This window comes from Rhamphochromis longiceps, linkage group LG15, assembly GCF_057381845.1.
Source record: "Rhamphochromis longiceps isolate RC_006_pf linkage group LG15, R_longiceps_female_GT1.1, whole genome shotgun sequence".
Classification (NCBI taxonomy): Eukaryota; Metazoa; Chordata; class Actinopteri; order Cichliformes; family Cichlidae; genus Rhamphochromis; species Rhamphochromis longiceps.
Window position 1 is genome coordinate 9,483,803 of NC_140571.1, and position 17,940 is coordinate 9,501,742.

Sequence of the window (17,940 nt, forward strand, 5' to 3'; positions counted from 1 at the left end):
CCAAACAGTAATGACAAGCATTATCAAATCTTATGAGAAACTCCTTTTTAGGATGACAATGTGATTCAACCTCACCAACTAACAAGTGTATGCTGCATGTTTGAGCTCAATTCCTTCACATACCCAACAGAGGTGGGAATCCTCAGACACCCCATGATATGATATTGTCACAATATTTCATTCATGATACGATTTTTTAACATATTGCAGTAAGCTGCTATCAGTCTGAATGGGGTCAGATCAGGTCAGTCATGTTTGAGATATTGCATCTGAATAAAAGAGACATTAACACCCATAAAGATGTTAAACTGAAAACACTAATCTGTAAGTCTCTGAAACACAGATAGCATTTTAAAATTGTGCCTGTTCTCGCCTTTACCATCATGAATATCTTTGTGTTTAGTTTTCCTTTTTTCCCCCCTTGACTTAATTGTTATTTTTGTACTCTGTAGCTTTCCTCCATTGCCGTCTGGACCAGAAGAGATCTATTAATACTGGAATATGATGTGAAGGACAAACGAGTCGTTATATCCTCCAGTTAAAACACAGATCCTTCCTATTCCAGTGTTTTCATTTCACTTAGCCCAAGAATAATTTCCTCTGAGTGCCCCGAAACATCTAAGGTCTCTGCATTAAGTGGGGCCCAAAGGAGTCCACTGTAATCCCAAAAAGAAATTGAGTCAGACACTCATTGTTTAATGCCAAACTGAAGTGTCTGAAAGAACTAACTGGGTAACTCTCTTCAAACCAATGCATGGTGCTTATAAATAATAAGCCTAATTTTTGATGGAAGTCATTTGGTAGAGGAGTGTCACGATGCTTATTCTGTCATAAGTTAAAGAAAATTATGTATACATGTGTACATTTCGGTTATTGTCCTTACTTGAACCTCAGCTGCTCATGGACACGTTTCACTGCCAATGTAGGTCATTCAGTTTCGAGTTAAACAAGACATTGAGTCAGTTCCGAACCCCCTCCACCCAACGCCGTTACTCTGCTTTCTTTTTGCCGAAGTGCCCGAAAACTCGGTGAGCGCAAGTCAAAACCAGAGAGAGTAGAAAGAGGTTAAAAGGTCACGCATACTGTTATTAATACCCACTCGCCACCTGAACATGAGCTCGCACTCTCCAGCCGTCGCTGCCCTGCTCTGCAGCTGGAAGACTGAGAGGGAGAGAAGCATTGTTTTGTATGTTAACACAGTCGATCCCGCTGAGGTAAAAATAGTTCACAGCTCTATTCTCTCGCAGCAGAGGCAGCGAGCGGCTCAGCCAAAAACAATATTTGGACATGGCAGCAGATGTCCCCAAACAAGCCCAGTAAGAACGGGCCTGCGAGGGGAACTTTTGGCATTGCCCAGCTCTGAGAAGAGGGGAGGGGATCAGCTGGAAACAATGTGCTTTAAGAGAACACTTACAAGAGAGAGCACATGTGTGTGCTGGTATTCCAACTGGAGGCACTTAATGGGAAGATTTACCGATGATGCGGAACCTGTCTCTTTAAATTAGCAGGAGGTAGTTCACTGAGTTCACCAACTCAGAGATTTGGCTGTATGGATGTGCACTCAGTCAGAGGGGCTCTTTGATTTGGAAGCCGAGAGTAAGGGCTCTCTCTTTCTGTTTTGCATTTTCTTTGCTTTTATACAGCGTGATAGCTGCTCACCGAAACAGAAAATTATAGGAAATGAGCACTAATGTTTTGCCTTCATGACACAGATAGTGTGATCACTGTCTTTGTTTTCCTGGCAGGGGGAAAGGCATGCACTGGCTCTTGTTGCTGCTTATTTGTCTGCTGTCTTAAAAATCATATTTGCTTGTGTTTACCCACCTGATTATTACTGAACAGTGTAATATTCTCCACAGATTTTGTGGCCTGGAAAAAAAGCATAGCCAAGATAATAAATATGGGAAGCATCAAACAGGACACACAACACTACTCCAGCTGTACGGATCACTATTGCAGCAGAAAACCCCAAAGAAGTGTACTAATATTTAAAAATGTATCTTCACAGTGTCGGAGAGAGGACAGAAATCTGTCTCGCTGACCTCTCTGTTTCATTTAATACCATGTCACTGCTGATCTATATGTATTTCCTAAGATATGCAAGCCTGGAACTGCACAGTGCCAGCAAGGAGTAATGAACAGACCTTAAATCTCACAATGACTATTCCAGATTTAACAAATACTCTGGGAAGAAATAAGCACATCATAAAAATGATCTGATCTTTAGCAGGTCGTAGAAAAGCTAAATACACCCTACTCCTATATGGAGTTGCTGTGGGTCAGGAGGTAGAGCAAGTCGTGTACTGTTTGGAAGGTTTTTGGTTCAATCCCTAGTTGTCCAAGTCTGTGTGCCAAAGTGTACTTTAGCTAAACCCTGATGTGTGAATGTTTGACAGAGAGCATTTAAACATACATACAAAAGCCACACTTGTTCAGTCTTCTTCTAATTGTCCTGTCATGATCTTTAACACTAAACATGCTAGCTGAGCCTGCAGAGTCTGAGATGTAGCTCAGGATTTTTGTCAGGTTTTCGGAGCATTGCACAATCTCACCTTACGGGTGAGAAAGCAGCTTTTATAGAGACTTTTTTAGAGGTGCTCAAACTTGCTGATGATCACTTAATCAAGTGCTTCTATCTTCCCTCTTAATTCCTATGGAAACAACTAGGGTACACATAGTTTTCCACACACTGCTTCTGCTTTTTGCCTAGTTTCTCTTAAATAAATAATGACACGGTGTAATATGGCATGCATTGTTGTTCATCTAAGGTTGTATTTACCTATTTTGAAGAGGGCCAGATTATTTTTATTACATAAAAGCAAAAACAAGCAGAGCAATACCTTCTCCAGAAATTCCAGAATAAGTGTTCATATAATGTCTGTTGCGCACAGATTAGCTGCTGATCTTGGTTAGTTTCCATTACAAATAACACTGTAACCTTGAAGAACATAAACTGTGGTTAGAAAGAGAAACATTCGTATCTGATCTGATTATTACACGTTTATTCCTTGGAAAGCTCTCCTGGTCTTTTTGTGAAAAATGAAAAGCTGTAACATATGTTAGCATTTATGTAAACATCTACACCCAAAAGCCATGCTTTGTGTACACGAAACCAACTCACTAGTAATTTATTCATTTAATTCAATGCAAACATAAACTTTCTTGTTTGCACCTTAAGTTGGCTTCAAGTTGAGCAGGCAGATCCTTTTTTTTTCTTCTCTGCAACACTTGTCACATCTGTTCTCTTGACATTTCAACACCCCGAAAGAGCAGCAGTGCTGATTTTCCATTTCAGTCAGCAGCATCGGTGAGAGAGAAACCTACACCGTCTCCAGAGACTCTTATCAGACAATGGCCTTTGCATCAGTTTTTTTTTTTACTCCCCTTCCTGAACCATTATATGACCTGAACCTGGCACTCTGACATGAACGGACAAGCTAAGAGACACAAGTGTAACATTATCCCGATAAACTCTCACAAGACACTGGACTTTTATTTTTTTTAGTTCTTAAATGCATACTAAAAATTATATAATGCCTTTATGACTTTACAGAGTGCACGTGGAAAATACCTATGAGGCTACACATGAAGAGGCTCTGGCTAACATTACACAAGAAAGTACAATGAGCTCAAGATCAAGTAAAACAAGCATAGCATTACATCATATCACTATGGCAACATTTAATTATGTATCATTAAAGGCACAACAGGTCCAAGCACCCTGTAGTAGCTTTGATAGGTGTCGGCTATGATCTAATGCCCTCAGAAGACAGGGTGAGAGCAGAGGGAAGGAAAGGAGTTGATAGAGTCGCCATGCTGGTTTATTGTTCACGCTTGTTTACACGCAGGGCTCTGCCTGAAGCTTTCTATCATGTTGTGCATGCGGCCTGCCACTGTGAGGGCCTTTCTCTATCTGACGGAAAGGACGGCGTGCGGCTGCACTGAGGGGAGGTGAGGAAGGAAACAGTGACAGAACAGTTGTGTGTTGGACTTCCTCAGATAAAGTCGAGACAATACTGTGACATATAAAGAGAAATGAAGGCTGTGAGATGTTATATGGAAACCTTAAAAATAGGGAAACGATGCACCATCGTGATGTGCTGTGCTGATAGCAAGAGTGACTATTATTTTGAAAATTGCCATATAAATCTCCACCAGATCCCTGCCTGTCTGTAAGACGCCTCCTAAAATACAAGCAGAAGTTCAGCATGCACTTGTCAGGCTCCTTAAAGTTCTTATCTAGATCACATCTTATCATATCATCATGTTACCTAGCAACCAGGCTAAAACAGCCCATTTTTAGCATTTATGCACCTATAACCCCTTATGAAAGCGTCATATTGTTTTAATTTCCTGACAGTTACATCTGGTTTATATCACCAAAAGTTTGATATGATGTCATCATATTGCCTGGCAAACTAGCAAAGAGCTAAAATGACCCGTTTTTGAGGCTTTATCCACTTTGAATGTCTGAAAAAAGCAATGGACCTCTTTTAATTTCACAGCAGTAGATACTGAAGCATGTACTTCTAAAAATACAATTTTCAAAAAGCAGGGACAAAATTCAAATTAAAAAGTTGAAGATTTGGCAGATTTTTACACTGGACTCCCTTCTTGGTGCAAACCTCCCAGGAAATTGTCACCTCCTGGCTACAAGATGTTTTGAATGTTATGAAATTGTGTTAACCACTACACTTAGGAGCCACACCCGATCTATATGCTTATATCTTTTAATTTTCTTAAGTCATGCCTTTGCACACTACAGAGAGTGAGAGTCAGGTTCTATTTATATCGTGGAACGATGGCAGAATTGACAGAAAGGTTGACTTTGGGATTTAAACCCCAACTGAAAATTGAATAAAGACAAAATATCATATTTTAGAACTTTTTTGCCTTTTTTTTTTAAAGTTTATAAAAGTATATGCTAATTTTGAACTTAAGGGAAGGAGAAAATAAGCATTAATGTACCTTCAGTCATGTGCAAATTACACCAGCATATCTCAAAGATGCTGATTTTTGAACTGAAAGTTATTTAAAAAAAAAAAAAAAAAAAGCTGGATGATCTCTTGTATGAGCTTAGGAACAGACAGAATATATGAAGAGGTCTCTGATGTGTCCTCGGGCTTATTTTCAAACCCACATCGGGGGTGTTGAAATTGTCTGTATTTACTTTCTAGGTGTAAATCTTTTACTCTAAAGGCGTTATGTTGGTGCATACTTAAAAAGCATTTTCAAACATGTTTTCAGTTTGAGTTCTTTCATTTCAAAGTTGGTTTACATAGTCGATGTGACCTTTGGGAACAACTTACTAAGTCAAACTGCATATTTCTGGCAACAGCTTGTCATGTTCCGGAGTTTGTGACTCCGTGTTTATGTTTTAGTAGTTATTATTATTCTGGGTTTTGTTTTCATGTTCCTATGTGTTCCCGAGTCTGTGTGAAGTTTTTGCGTTGTGTCATTGGGTGTATGTGTTTCCTGTTTTATTTTGAAGGTCTGCGTCTTATGTGAGTGTTTTCAGTTTGCCTCCCTAGTCTCGTCACGTTAATCACTCCCAGCTGTGTCCCCCACCTGTGTGTGATCTCCCTGTGTTCTCTGAGTGTTTTTAAGTCTTGTCTTCTGTCTTAGTCGTTGCTGGTTCGTCTGTGTTGTTTCCCCTCGGTCTCCCTGCATCTCTCCATGTGTATTTCCCCGGACCTCCCTGCATCTTCGTTTCTGGTTTGTTTTGTTAGTTTTACCCAGTTTAGGTTCCAGTTTCATGTTCCCAGTGCCTTTGTTGTTTGTATTTCCTTCGTTAATAAATACTCACCTGCACCAGAGCTGCCGCGTCCTGGTCCTAAATAATTCCACACGGCTTGCCCCGGCAAACCGTGACAGTACGAACCAGCCAGCATGGACCCTGCGGCACTCAATCCGTCCGAGGAGCTCCAGGATGACATCAGCTACAATGTGGAGATCCTCCTCGGGCTGTGGTTGGAGAATCCTCCGTACGAGCTTCGCCGCACCGTTGAAAACCGGCTACAACGGCTCTTTTCCGGCCTGCCATGGCTTCTAAAGTCGCTTCCTCCGACCATGCAGGCTTTTCTCCGGCACACACCTCACCTTCTCTCAGCCACTCCTGCCTCGCTGCCCGACCCGCCAGATGTGATCTTGCCCGGCCCGTCAGAGCCGTCTGTGGGGAGGAAACGGCGATTGCGCCGGCGGCGCGCCACCCCACAGCCGGACGTTCGGGCTTCTAATTCGCCGGCTGTGGTGAGTGAGGACTATTTTCTGTTTTCGGACTGTGTGACTGTTCATTCAGGGGCGGTGTTCTGTGCGGCAGATGATATTGTGAACAGCATATCACCTGCTCAGCAGCCACTCTCAGCTCAGTTAGCTGCTCAGCAGCCACTCTCAGCTCAGTTAGCTGCCCCGCAGCCACTCTCAGCTCAGTTAGCTGCCCCGCAGCCACTCTCAGTTCTGTCTCCAGTGTCACCCTCAGTTCAGTTTCCAGAGTCACCACCAGTGTCACTTTCAGTTCAGTCTCCAGTGCCTCCAGTGTCACTTTCAGTTCAGTCTCCAGAGCCTCCAGTGTCACCTTCAGTTCAGTCTCCAGAGCCTCCAGTGTCACCTTCAGTTCAGTCTCCAGAGCCTCCAGTGTCACCTTCAGTTCAGTCTCCAGAGCCTCCAGTGTCACCTTCAGTTCAGTCTCCAGAGCCTCCAGTGTCACTTTCAGTTCAGGCCCCTGCGCCTCCAGTGTCACTTTCAGTTCAGGCCCCTGCGCCTCCAGTGTCACTTTCAGTTCAGGCCCCTGCGCCTCCAGTGTCACCTGCAGTTCAGGCCCCTGCGCCTCCAGTGTCACCTGCAGTTCAGGCCCCTGCGCCTCCAGTGTCACCTGCAGTTCAGGCCCCTGCGCCTCCAGTGTCACCTGCAGTTCAGGCCCCTGCGCCTCCAGTGTCACCTGCAGTTCAGGCCCCTGCGCCTCCAGTGTCACCTGCAGTTCAGGCCCCTGCGCCTCCAGTGTCACCTGCAGTTCAGGCCCCTGCGCCTCCAGTGTCACCTGCAGTTCAGGCCCCTGCGCCTCCAGTGTCACCTGCAGTTCAGGCTGCAGTATTACCAGTTTCACTCATTCACTCCATGCAGCGAGAAAGTCTAATTTCAACTCAAGGTGCTTTTCATAGTTTAGCCGCCATTGGCACAGTTTGCCGCTCCAGGGCTTCCCCAGAGGCTAGGTCTCAGTCCCCAGCTGATTCTGGACCCCTGACGTTTAAGCAGCCACCTGAGAACTGCACCATGTCAGCGTTGCCTGGGCAGAGCCAGTGCTCAGTGCATTGCCAGTCGCCTTTGTGTCAGCTAGTGGCCTCCATGACTGCTGGCTTAGTGATGACTTCTGCTGGAGGGTCCGTAGGACCGCTCCGGCCTTCATCTCCTGTCGTCGCTGGAGGGTCAAAGGGATCCGTCCAGTCTGCAGCGCTGCCGCTTCCACGCCGCCGCCTGCATCCCCTCCGTCTCCGGCTTCCACGCCGCCGCCTGCATCCCCTCCGTCTCCGGCTTCCACGCCGCCGCCTGCAGTGCCTCCGTCTCCGGCTTCAGAGTCTTCAGCCTCGTCTGGTCCAGCTTCAGAGTCGTCAGCCTCGTCTGGTCCAGCTTCAGAGCCGTCAGCCTCGCCTGGTCCAGCTTCAGAGCCGTCAGCCTCGCCTGGTCCAGCTTCGCAGCCGTCAGCCTCGCCTGGTCCAGCTTCGCAGCCGTCAGCCTCGCCTGGCCCAGCTTCGCAGCCGTCAGCCTCGCCTGGCCCAGCCTCCGTGTCTTCAGCCTCGCCTGGCCCAGCCTCCGTGTCTTCAGCCTCGCCTGGCCCAGCCTCGTTTGGGTCTGCAGCTAAACGGCCACTTTTTAGGCCACTGGCCAGGCGCCATCGCCGTCGTGGGCGGCCCCCAGACTCCCTTCACCTGAGTCTCCACCGTTGCCTTCCGCACGGTTGGCCTCCCGGACTGTTTCCACGTCGCCGCTGTTGCCGTCCGCACGGTCGGCCCCCTGAACTGTTTGGACTCCTGTGCTGTCGGCCCCCTGGCCGGCCCCCTGAACTCTTCTGTTTTGGACTCCATTTTTCTTGGGCTATGGTGTATTTCGTTTCATTGGTTTTTTTTTTTTGGTGCTGGACTTGTGTTTTGTTTTTTGTCTTTCTGGTGCTCCTGTTTTGTTTTGCCTCAGCAAACCATGACACAGCTTATGTAACAATGGAAGCACCATGCATTTAAAACAAAGCTGATTCAGGTTTCCACATTAATACATCGATAAAGACATAGTCAAGGAATGTTTAGTTTTAAGCAGACTTAAATGTGACACACAAGCACTATACTGTAGCTACAGTCTCTTTACATAAGGGGCAACTGGCATATCTCTCCATGCAAGACTTGTCTATAAGAGCTTCCTGGAAAAAACAGCTTTGTTATGATCTCCAAATGAAAGAGCCGTTTTACTGTAACCTACCAGACAACATCAGAATGGTCCAACCACTGGCCCTGATGTTGACAGTCATATAACACATCATAGGCTCTGGTTTGTGTCAGTGGAGACACAGTAGTTTGGCCTTTCTCCAGAGGAAACAACATCTGGGTTTTTACTCAGTGGGGAAAGCACCGCGCTTGATGGACTGTGTCACACTGTGACTAATTCTCAAGCAAATGGGGCAGATGATGATGATAATAATAATAATAAAACTAGTGATTGAGGGTTTTACATTCTTTTTAGTGTGAAAGTCTTTCAAATGTTCTTGTCACTTTTTCAACTCTGCTGTGAATATTTTATCCACTGTGTAAATAAGAGCACATTTTCTGTATAACCACACAGGTGTTTAGTGTCTTTCTTTGTGTACTGAAAGGCCACCATAATGTGTATCACAATGTGAGAATAAGAAACCCATTTGGAATGTCGCTTTATTGCTCTGCTTGATACACTGTTTATTAGTTAAGATGATAAACTGGTTAAACACGTATCGCCTCTCCTCGACTTTCTGTTTCAGTGCTCAGTTGAGTTTGTATGCACTGTTTCTTTGAGCAGCTGTGTTTGCTCTGCTGTGCAAGCCCAATTTTAGTCTGTTGCAGAGATGACTCCCGCTGCTTTTGTGTTTGTCGGCAGGGCCAGGACATTGTAAACATTCAGGCCTTAACACAAACCGAGGGTGTCCTGGGGCATGGTCCCAAGGTTAGAGCCTGAGAGGGATTGCAAAGATGGCAGAGTAATGTGGTTTTAAAAAGCCATATCTAAATGTGTTTAAGATAAAAAGGTGATACTATACAATACCATTCAAACTTTTATGACCTTTAAAGTTAAAAGAGTGGTATTTGTTTGTAAAATCACTGATCTCTAATTAAATAGAGTTTAGATCAAAATCAAGTTATCAAAAAAGAGCTCATAATACAGGAAAAGACACAAACTGAGCGCAGGCGTGGCGACAGAGGCGTGTGATATCAGTCGTGGTTTCCCCTTTATGAATATTGCGCTGTGAGCCCTTGTTGTGGGAAATGAGCAACTTTCTTTTTCTGTTGTGTGTGAGAAACAAAGTTACAAGCATAAAGCCACAACCACTGTTAAGTGCGGTACGACAGCGGGACTCAAGTTGCTGAACAGTCATGATGTTAGTGGCCCAGTTTCCGGGTTAAAAGTCATTCAAAGTGTTTATTACACCAGAAATGTAAATAAAGGCGGCTTCATGCTACTTTATGAAGGTTTCCCTCTGCAACCCCCTCACCCCACCCAACTCTATGCAGCTACTCTGTAGATATTTTTGGATTAATTTCTCAGAAAACCAAGCCAAACCATGAGAATGGAGGTTACTAGTACACTGTAGCAGGCTGATGGAAGCTGGATTTTCATTCATTTCTTTCAGAAAAATGAAAACTTGACCATAACTACATAAAGGACCAAGTGTTAGTGATATTGAAGAATAACCTTAAAATGCAGATTTGCACACCGATATTGAATATCTATCAGAGTTTTGTGTACCATGGCCATAACATTGCAAAGCATATGCTGTTCTCACGGTGGCTTCTGTTAGTATCACCTTGTATGAGATGTTGCCTTTTTCACACTGAGGATGTGTTGTCACATGCATAACTAGAGTGTAAATAGTTGTTTCCATCAGACACTTTCCCACAGCCTAGACAGACATGGAAACCTCGTGTCAGACATTGACTGCTGTTGATAAAGTTGTGGTTTTAGACCATAGCAATAAAAAGGGATATGTACAGATATGAGAGAGAAATAAACCCACGTGCCATGCACATGTTTGTGCTCAAGTTGCTGTGTCTGTGTCTCTTTCACACATTGTCAGATAAAAATCCTAGTCACGCAAACTCTGGTTTCACTCCCTCTTTTTGCACCTATAAGTCACGACTAGCCCTAACTGGCCCTGCCCACATGGTTAGTATTAAGGAAATTATAGTAGTGTGACCTGAACTTTAAAAATATTTCTGTGGTTTGTTGTTTGAGGGCTTAATTTAAATTTAAATGAATGAATTTAATTTAAATGAATGAATGAATAAATTCAATGTTATACTGTAAAACTAAATTGCTAAAATCTTAACTCTTGCTAGCTGATATTGAAAGTGTCAAATCATACATGATCCCCAGGTAATGAATCCCAATTACTTTGATAATCCAGAACGAAGGTGTTTCTTCCAGAAAAGCATTTGTGATGTCAGACACTGATGTTGTACAGGAAAGGCTGGCTCACTGTCTCAGCTCATGTTGAGGTCAGGACTCTGTGCAGGCCAGTCAAGTTTTTCCACACCAAACTCCCTCATCCATGTCTGTATGGCCCTTGCTTTGTACACTGGTATGCAGTCATGGTGGAACAGGAAGGGACCATCCCCAAATTGTTCTCAAAAAGCTGAGAGCATGAAGTTGTCTAAAACATCTTGGGTCCTTTTACTTGAGGGCTGAGCCCATGTCCTGAAAAACAACCCAACACCATAATCCCCCCTCCACCATGCTTTACACTTGTCACAAGGCAGTCAGGCAAGTACCGTTCACCTGGCAACTGCCAAACCCAGACTTTTCCATCGAATTTCCAGACAGAGAAGCATGATTTGTCACTCCTGAGAAGTAAATCCCCAAGTGTTGATTCTGTTCATCTGGATGTAACGCTTTCAGTGGGAGAAAAGTTAGCAACATCTGTGCGTTTTCCATCTTAGCATCTGCTGACCCCACTGTATGCACTCTGCATTCCTCTGGGCTTGATTTTATACACCTGTGGCCATGGAAGTGATTGGAGCACCTGGATGGGTGACTGGATACTTTTGGAAATATAGTGTAGCTCTCAAATAACATCTGAAATTCTTGAAATAAGAAGTCAATTACATTAACCTTACATTTTAGTCTTTTTCTGTAGTGTTTGGTTCTGTGTAGTTGTGGCTCAGAGGGTGCTGAAGGGTGCTGGTGTTGGCTCCTAAGGGGTCACCCTTAGGAGCCAGGAGGAGCTTGGGGAAGCCATTGCCCCAGATGTATCATGACTGTGTGAAGGTTAGGTTATTGTGTACAGAAAAAAAAAGCAATTGTATGAAAGTGAATGATGCTAGTTTTGAGCAGAAAGGCGCTGCATAAGCAGCAGTCTGTTTACCATATGTTCAAAGACTCAATTATTTGTATATCACCACCACCTTCCCAGGGTCATAAACAATGTGGTCAGTAAGTGAAAATCTCCCTCATAAAATTAGCATTTTATACACCATGTGTAACCTTTCTGACAGCTGACTAACTTGAACCCCATGATGTCTAAATGACACCAAAGCTACCCTTCCCCAGTGTGATTAGTCCCAAAAAACTGCACTGACTGTCACTAGGGTGAATGATGGGGAGCTTGTCCGTTTTGGCACAGGACTAATTTTGCGTGGGTAACTTCTGGTTGAGCAGCGGTGCACAGGGAATCAACTTTTGGCACCACAAACACTTACAAAAGGCCAAAAGGGGAGCTGAGAAGAACACGCACAAGCATTGCTAGTAATGACATCCAGCTGCTGGCGCACAGACACTCTGAAACAACACACCTCGGTAGTCTGAAAAAAACATTATTGCAGCTCTGGAGATTTAAACCAGATAATTTCTTAAGTGTGACAATACTTTTTTCTCCTAATGTGTCTTTCACAGAGCACTCTTGCACTCTCTTGCAAGCTTTGTGCATAGACAGATATTTGCAGATGTCACATCTGATGCAAAGTTGTTAGCAATGACATTTTGTGCATTTTGTTGTAACTTTGGTGACTCAAATTTCACATCTGTACACACACATTTGTATTTCTTCTAAGGAAGCAGTAAGCAGCGTGATTATTTATTTCGGTGCATGTCTGTATACTGTGCACAGCTAAAACATGACAACAAGTGCGAGCGTGAATACTTTTTTGATGAGAGACCTCACCCATCCAGTTTATTAAAATGACCTTTGACGGTCACACAGATGGGACTTTCTAGGTTGCTCTTATCTAACGGCAGAGAGATGACATCATTGTCCTTGGAGACGCTTTCTTAATGACAGGGCATTGTAGGAGTTTCGGTCCTTGCTAGGAGATTGTCATGATGACCATGGTTCAGCTGTCACCCTCACAACTGAGGTTTTACAACAGGGTTGGGTAAACTAGTGCTCTTAGATTTTTTTTAAAGTGCAAAACAGACAAATTAGGATGATATTTATGAGAATATAATGGCCCATAGATGGTTTGAGGTGTTTGTGCTGATATGCTGTGTTTCATAACCAAAAACTGAGCTGTGCATTCTGCCAAGCATCTTCACTTTGGTCTCATCTGTTCAAGATATTATTCCAGAAATCTTGTGGTTTCTTCAGATGCAATTTTGCAAAACGCCATGCTCTTTTTATTGAGAAAAGGCTTTCTCCTGGTAGCTTTTCCAAACAAACTAGAATTGTTCAGTCTTTTTCTAACTGTACTGTCATGAACTTTACATTTAACATGCTAACTAAGGCCTGTAGAGTCTGAGGTGTAGCTCTTCCCATATGGAAAAGATATATATAAATCTTATAAAGTTTGTATCTGTCTTGTGTGAAACTTGTATGAAAAGCATATAAGAGTGAAAACAGATATAAGATCCCTTGAAAAATTATATAATGAAACTTGTATGTTTTGGATACTTACTAAAACAATGTATGAAAGTAATGAGAAAGTGGCCACTTTCATGAGTAAATCATGTAAGCCTTATATGATTTACTCATGAAAGTGGCCACTTTCATGAGTAATCACATATAAGTTTTTACTATTTCTTTTCCATATGGGTTTGCTCTGCCTTTGTAATGAATTTTATGGGATATGCGAATAATCTTTATCATTGGAGAGTTATGGACTTCAAACTACTTGGAAATGACCTTATAAACCTTCCCAGATTGATGGATGGTGACAGTTGCTTATTTAAAGTCCCTGCTCATGTCTTTCCTCCTTGGTATTGTGTAAACACACACCCAAATGCTCCACACAGCCAAAACATCTACTCTGTATAGAGGTGTTCACACATCCTGATGACCAACTGTTATGCATTATGGCTAAGTTTTTGTTAAATAAACAATGACACAGTCACATGTTGATTTTCATCTGTGATTAGATTTATCTTTTTTTTTATTTTAATTATGTCATATCTAAAAGCTTAGATGTGAGTAATAATTTCCCTTTTATTTTGCTCTTTGACTTTTAAATATGCGAGCCTAACTGTTTTTTCTCTCCTTTTTTTAAACTGCAAGACTTTCTTCGATCGTGGTCACACAAAACAACTTTACAACATTAAGACAGCATAAAAATGAGGAAGATAAAGGTTAGCTCCTTTCCGTGTTATACTGTGAAGATCCTTTTTTTAAAAAAAAGATCTTTACATTGAAGATAGAAAGTAAAACAACAAAAAGGCTTAAGTTGCAAAACTGTGAGAATAACGCACTGGCAAATAATAGAATATCAGTGGCAGAAAGGACTCGATTTAAGAGTATACTTGTTTAGAGGTCAGCAGTGACCACACCCACATCATCATATATCATTCTTTTATTGTCTTTGTTTCTCTGTTCTCTGATTTCATGAAGTATTTGTAGCATTTAAACCATAGCTACACATATACTAAGAATATCCATTCATCCATCCATCCATCCATCTTCTTCCGCTTTATCCTTGGCTGGATTGTGAGGGCAGCAGCCTAAGCAGAGAAGCCCAGACCTCCCTCTCCCCAGCCACGTCTGCCAGCTTATCCTGGGGAACACCAAGGCATTCCTAGGCCATGCCGAGAGATATAATCTCTCCAGTGTGTCCTGGGTCTGCCCTGGGGCCTCCTCCCAGTGGGACATGCCCAGAATACCTCACCCAAGAGGCGCCCAGGAGGCATCCTTGTCAGATGCCCGAACCACCTCGGCTGGCTCCTTTCGATGTGGGGGAGCAGCGGCTCTACTCTGCGCTCCACCCGGATGGCTGAACTTCTCACCCTATCTCTAAAGGAGAGGCCAGCCACCCTTCGGAGGAAGCTCATTTCCTCCGCTTGTATCCACAATCTCGTTCTTTCGGTCACTACCCACAGCTCATGGCCATAGGTGAGGGTAGGGACGTAGATTGACCGGTAAATTGAGAGCTTTGCTTTTACACTCAGCTCTCTCTTCACCATGACGGACTGGTGCAGCGTCCGCATCACTGCGACCGCAGCACCAATCCGTCTGCCGATCTCCAGCTCCCTTCTCTCATCACTCGCGAACAAGACCCCGAGATACTTGAACTCCTCCACTTGGGGCAGGAACTCATCCCCGACCCAGAGTGGTCACTCCACCCTTTTCCGGCTGAGAACCATGGCCTCAGATTTGGAGGTGCTAATCCTCACTCCCGCTGCTTCACACTGCGAACTGTTCCAGTGCAAGCTGGAGGCCATCACCCGATGAAGCCAACAGAACCACATCATCCGTGAAAAGCAGAGATGAGATTCTGAGGCCACCGAAGTGGAAGCCCTCCGTCACTTTGCTACACCTAGAAATCCTGTCCATAAAAATTATGAACAGAATCTGTGACAAAGGGCAGCCCTGGCGGAGCCCATCACCCACCGGGAACGAGTCCAACTTATTGCGGGCAATGCGAACCAAGCTCTTGCAACGGTTGTATAGGGATCGAATGGCCTGTAGCAATGGGCCAGACACCCCATACACCCGTAGCACCTCCCACAGGACACCCAGAGGGACACGGTCGAATGCCTTCTCCAAGTCCACAAAACACGTGTAGACTGGTTGGGCAAACTTCCATGTGTAGAGGCGTGTCAACCAGGACATCCCTACAAGATCCAGAGCCTTCAGGAACTCAGGGCGGACCTCATCCACACCAGGGGCTCTGCCACCAAGGAGTTGTTTAACTGCCTCAGTGACCTCGCCCCTGGAAATTGGCGGGTCATACCCCTCATGCCCAGACTCTGCTTCCTCCTCGGAAGACGTGTCAGTGGGATTAAGGAGGTCCTCGAAGTATTCCGTCCACCGCCTGACAATTTTCTCAGTCGACGTCAGCAGCGCTCCGCAAGCACTATACACAGTGCAGGTAGAGCACCGCTTTCCCCTCCTGAGACGCCTGACGGTTTGCCAGAATTTCTTCGAGGCAGTCCGAAAGTCTTTTTCTATGGCCTCTCCAAACTCCTCCCACACCCAAGTTTTTGCTTCAGCCACTGCCCAAGCCGCTAACCAAGCCCGATAGGACTCCTTCTTCAGCCTGGTGGCTCCCTTCACCTCTGGTGTCCACCATTTGGTTCGGGGGTTACCACCACGAAGGGCACCAATCACCTTGCGGCCACAGCTCAATGCAGCAGCTTCGGCAATGGAGATGCTGAACATGGTCCATTCGGACTCAATGTCCCCAGTCTCCCTCGGAATGCTGTTGAAGCTCTGCCGGAGGTGTGCGTTGAAGATCTCGCGGACTGGGTCCTTTGCTAGGTGTTCCCAGCACACCCTCATTACGCGTTTAGGTGCACCGGGTCTGTCCAGCGTCCTCCCTCACCACCTGATCCGACTCACCACCAGGTGGTGATCAGTTGACAGCTCAGCCCCTCTCTTCACCCGAGTGTCCAGAACATATGGTCACAGGTCTGCTGATACGATTACAAAATCAATCATCGACCTGCGGCCTAGAGCGTCCTGGTGCCACGTGCACTTATGGACACTCTTATGTTCGAACAAGGTGTTTGTTATGGCCAAAGTGTGATTTGCACAGAAGTCCAATAACAAAACACCGCTCGGGTTCAGATCACTAAGAATATATGTGTAGCTATATATATACATGTATGTGTCTGTGTGTGTAATTGTGAAGGTCTGAAAGTTATAGGAGCTTAGACTGTCACCAAAATGTGTTCACGAGTCACTTTCATATGAAAAGCACTCAAATGAAGAGACTGTGACAGGTTATAATTTCAGTGTCAGCCGAGAGAAACTGGGGAAACTGTTTGTGGGCACCAGCTGTGTCTCGCAGTCCAGGCCAAACTCTCAGCTGGGATTTCTTTCCTTCTTTTTTTTTCTTTTTTTCTTTTTAAACAAAGCTGACAGTAAAACATTCACAGTAACTTGAGATCAGAAGATGAAGGGAGTGGGATGGGGTGGGGGGGATGCAGAAAAACAAATCCTTCCAGCACTGCCAGTGTGTATTAAAGAGAGTGGGGTGGATTAGTTCAGGGAGGGTTTTATGAGCATCCATCCCCCACCCCTTAACAGATAACTACAGAGGAAAACAGAGAAAAGGAGCAAGGAGCTATAGAGAGAAAAACAAATTATAGAGTCAAGATAATAATAAAAGGGGAAAAGAGAAGAAATGTATTCTTATTGTTATTGAATGTCTGGCATGTCTTCAGTATTGTACAAAAGCCTCAAGCTGCCCCATTTTGAAAATGGGAAATAGATGGAAACATCTAAAGTCATACATGGAAATATAGTATATAAGACAAAAAAAAAAATCGATATCTTTGGTATTACGACCTTTATTCTTCAGCACACCCCGACTCTCTCTCTCTCTTTCTTTAAGTACTCATCAGAATTGGTTCTCCACACTTCTTGAAGACATACAAACTCTTTGTTGGCTGCCTTTTGTTCTGTTCTCCATCGTGATGATGTCACACTGCTTCAGTAATGTTGAGATCCAGGCTCAGCGGAGGCCAATCCATGACTCATAGTGACACACCATGTGCTTTTTTCTACCCGGGTATTCTTTTACTTCATCGGTAGTATGTTTGGAATAAATTATTTTTCTGAGTTTATAGTTCTATCAGTTTTGGAGCACAGTTTTGAGCGGCTGTAGCTCAGGAGGTAGAGCGTGTCATCTACTAATCGGAAGCCTATTTATTTTATCCCTGGGTGCTCCAGTCTGGATGTCAAATGTTCTTGGGCAAGATATTATCTCCAAGTTGTTCTCCAATGCATCTACTGTGTGAATGTTAGACAAAAAATCTATTTAACATGGGGGGGGGGGGGGGGGGGGGACTGCTTATATGAATGTATAAACCCCTTTAAGTGCTCAGGGTGAGTAGAGAAGCATTGGAACACAACAATGCAAAACCCCTAAGAACTGTACTGAAAATGATTGAAGAAGCAGTAGTATCTAAAGAAAAGCTTTGAATGCCTGGAGAACTATTGCTCAAGACCGCTTTAAAAAAAATTCAAAGAATGTCTGACTCCTTGAAAGCAGAGTATAAAGAAACAAGATGTGACCCAAGTACTGCACATTGTGGGGGAAAAAACAAAATCATCAAAGGTGGTTTTAACATTTGCTTATGTGCATAAGTGGTGGTAGACATTAAGCCCACCAGCTGTAAGCCTACATTTGACCCCTCCAATACTCAGATCCACTTTCCAACCAGCAGAAGCTCTTGAGTATTTAATGGCTAGCATAATTGTTAAAAACACAAATTAGATTAAAAAAAAATAGAAGATTACATTTTTTGTTTTGAATGCACGCATGCTCTAACCATCACTAACAT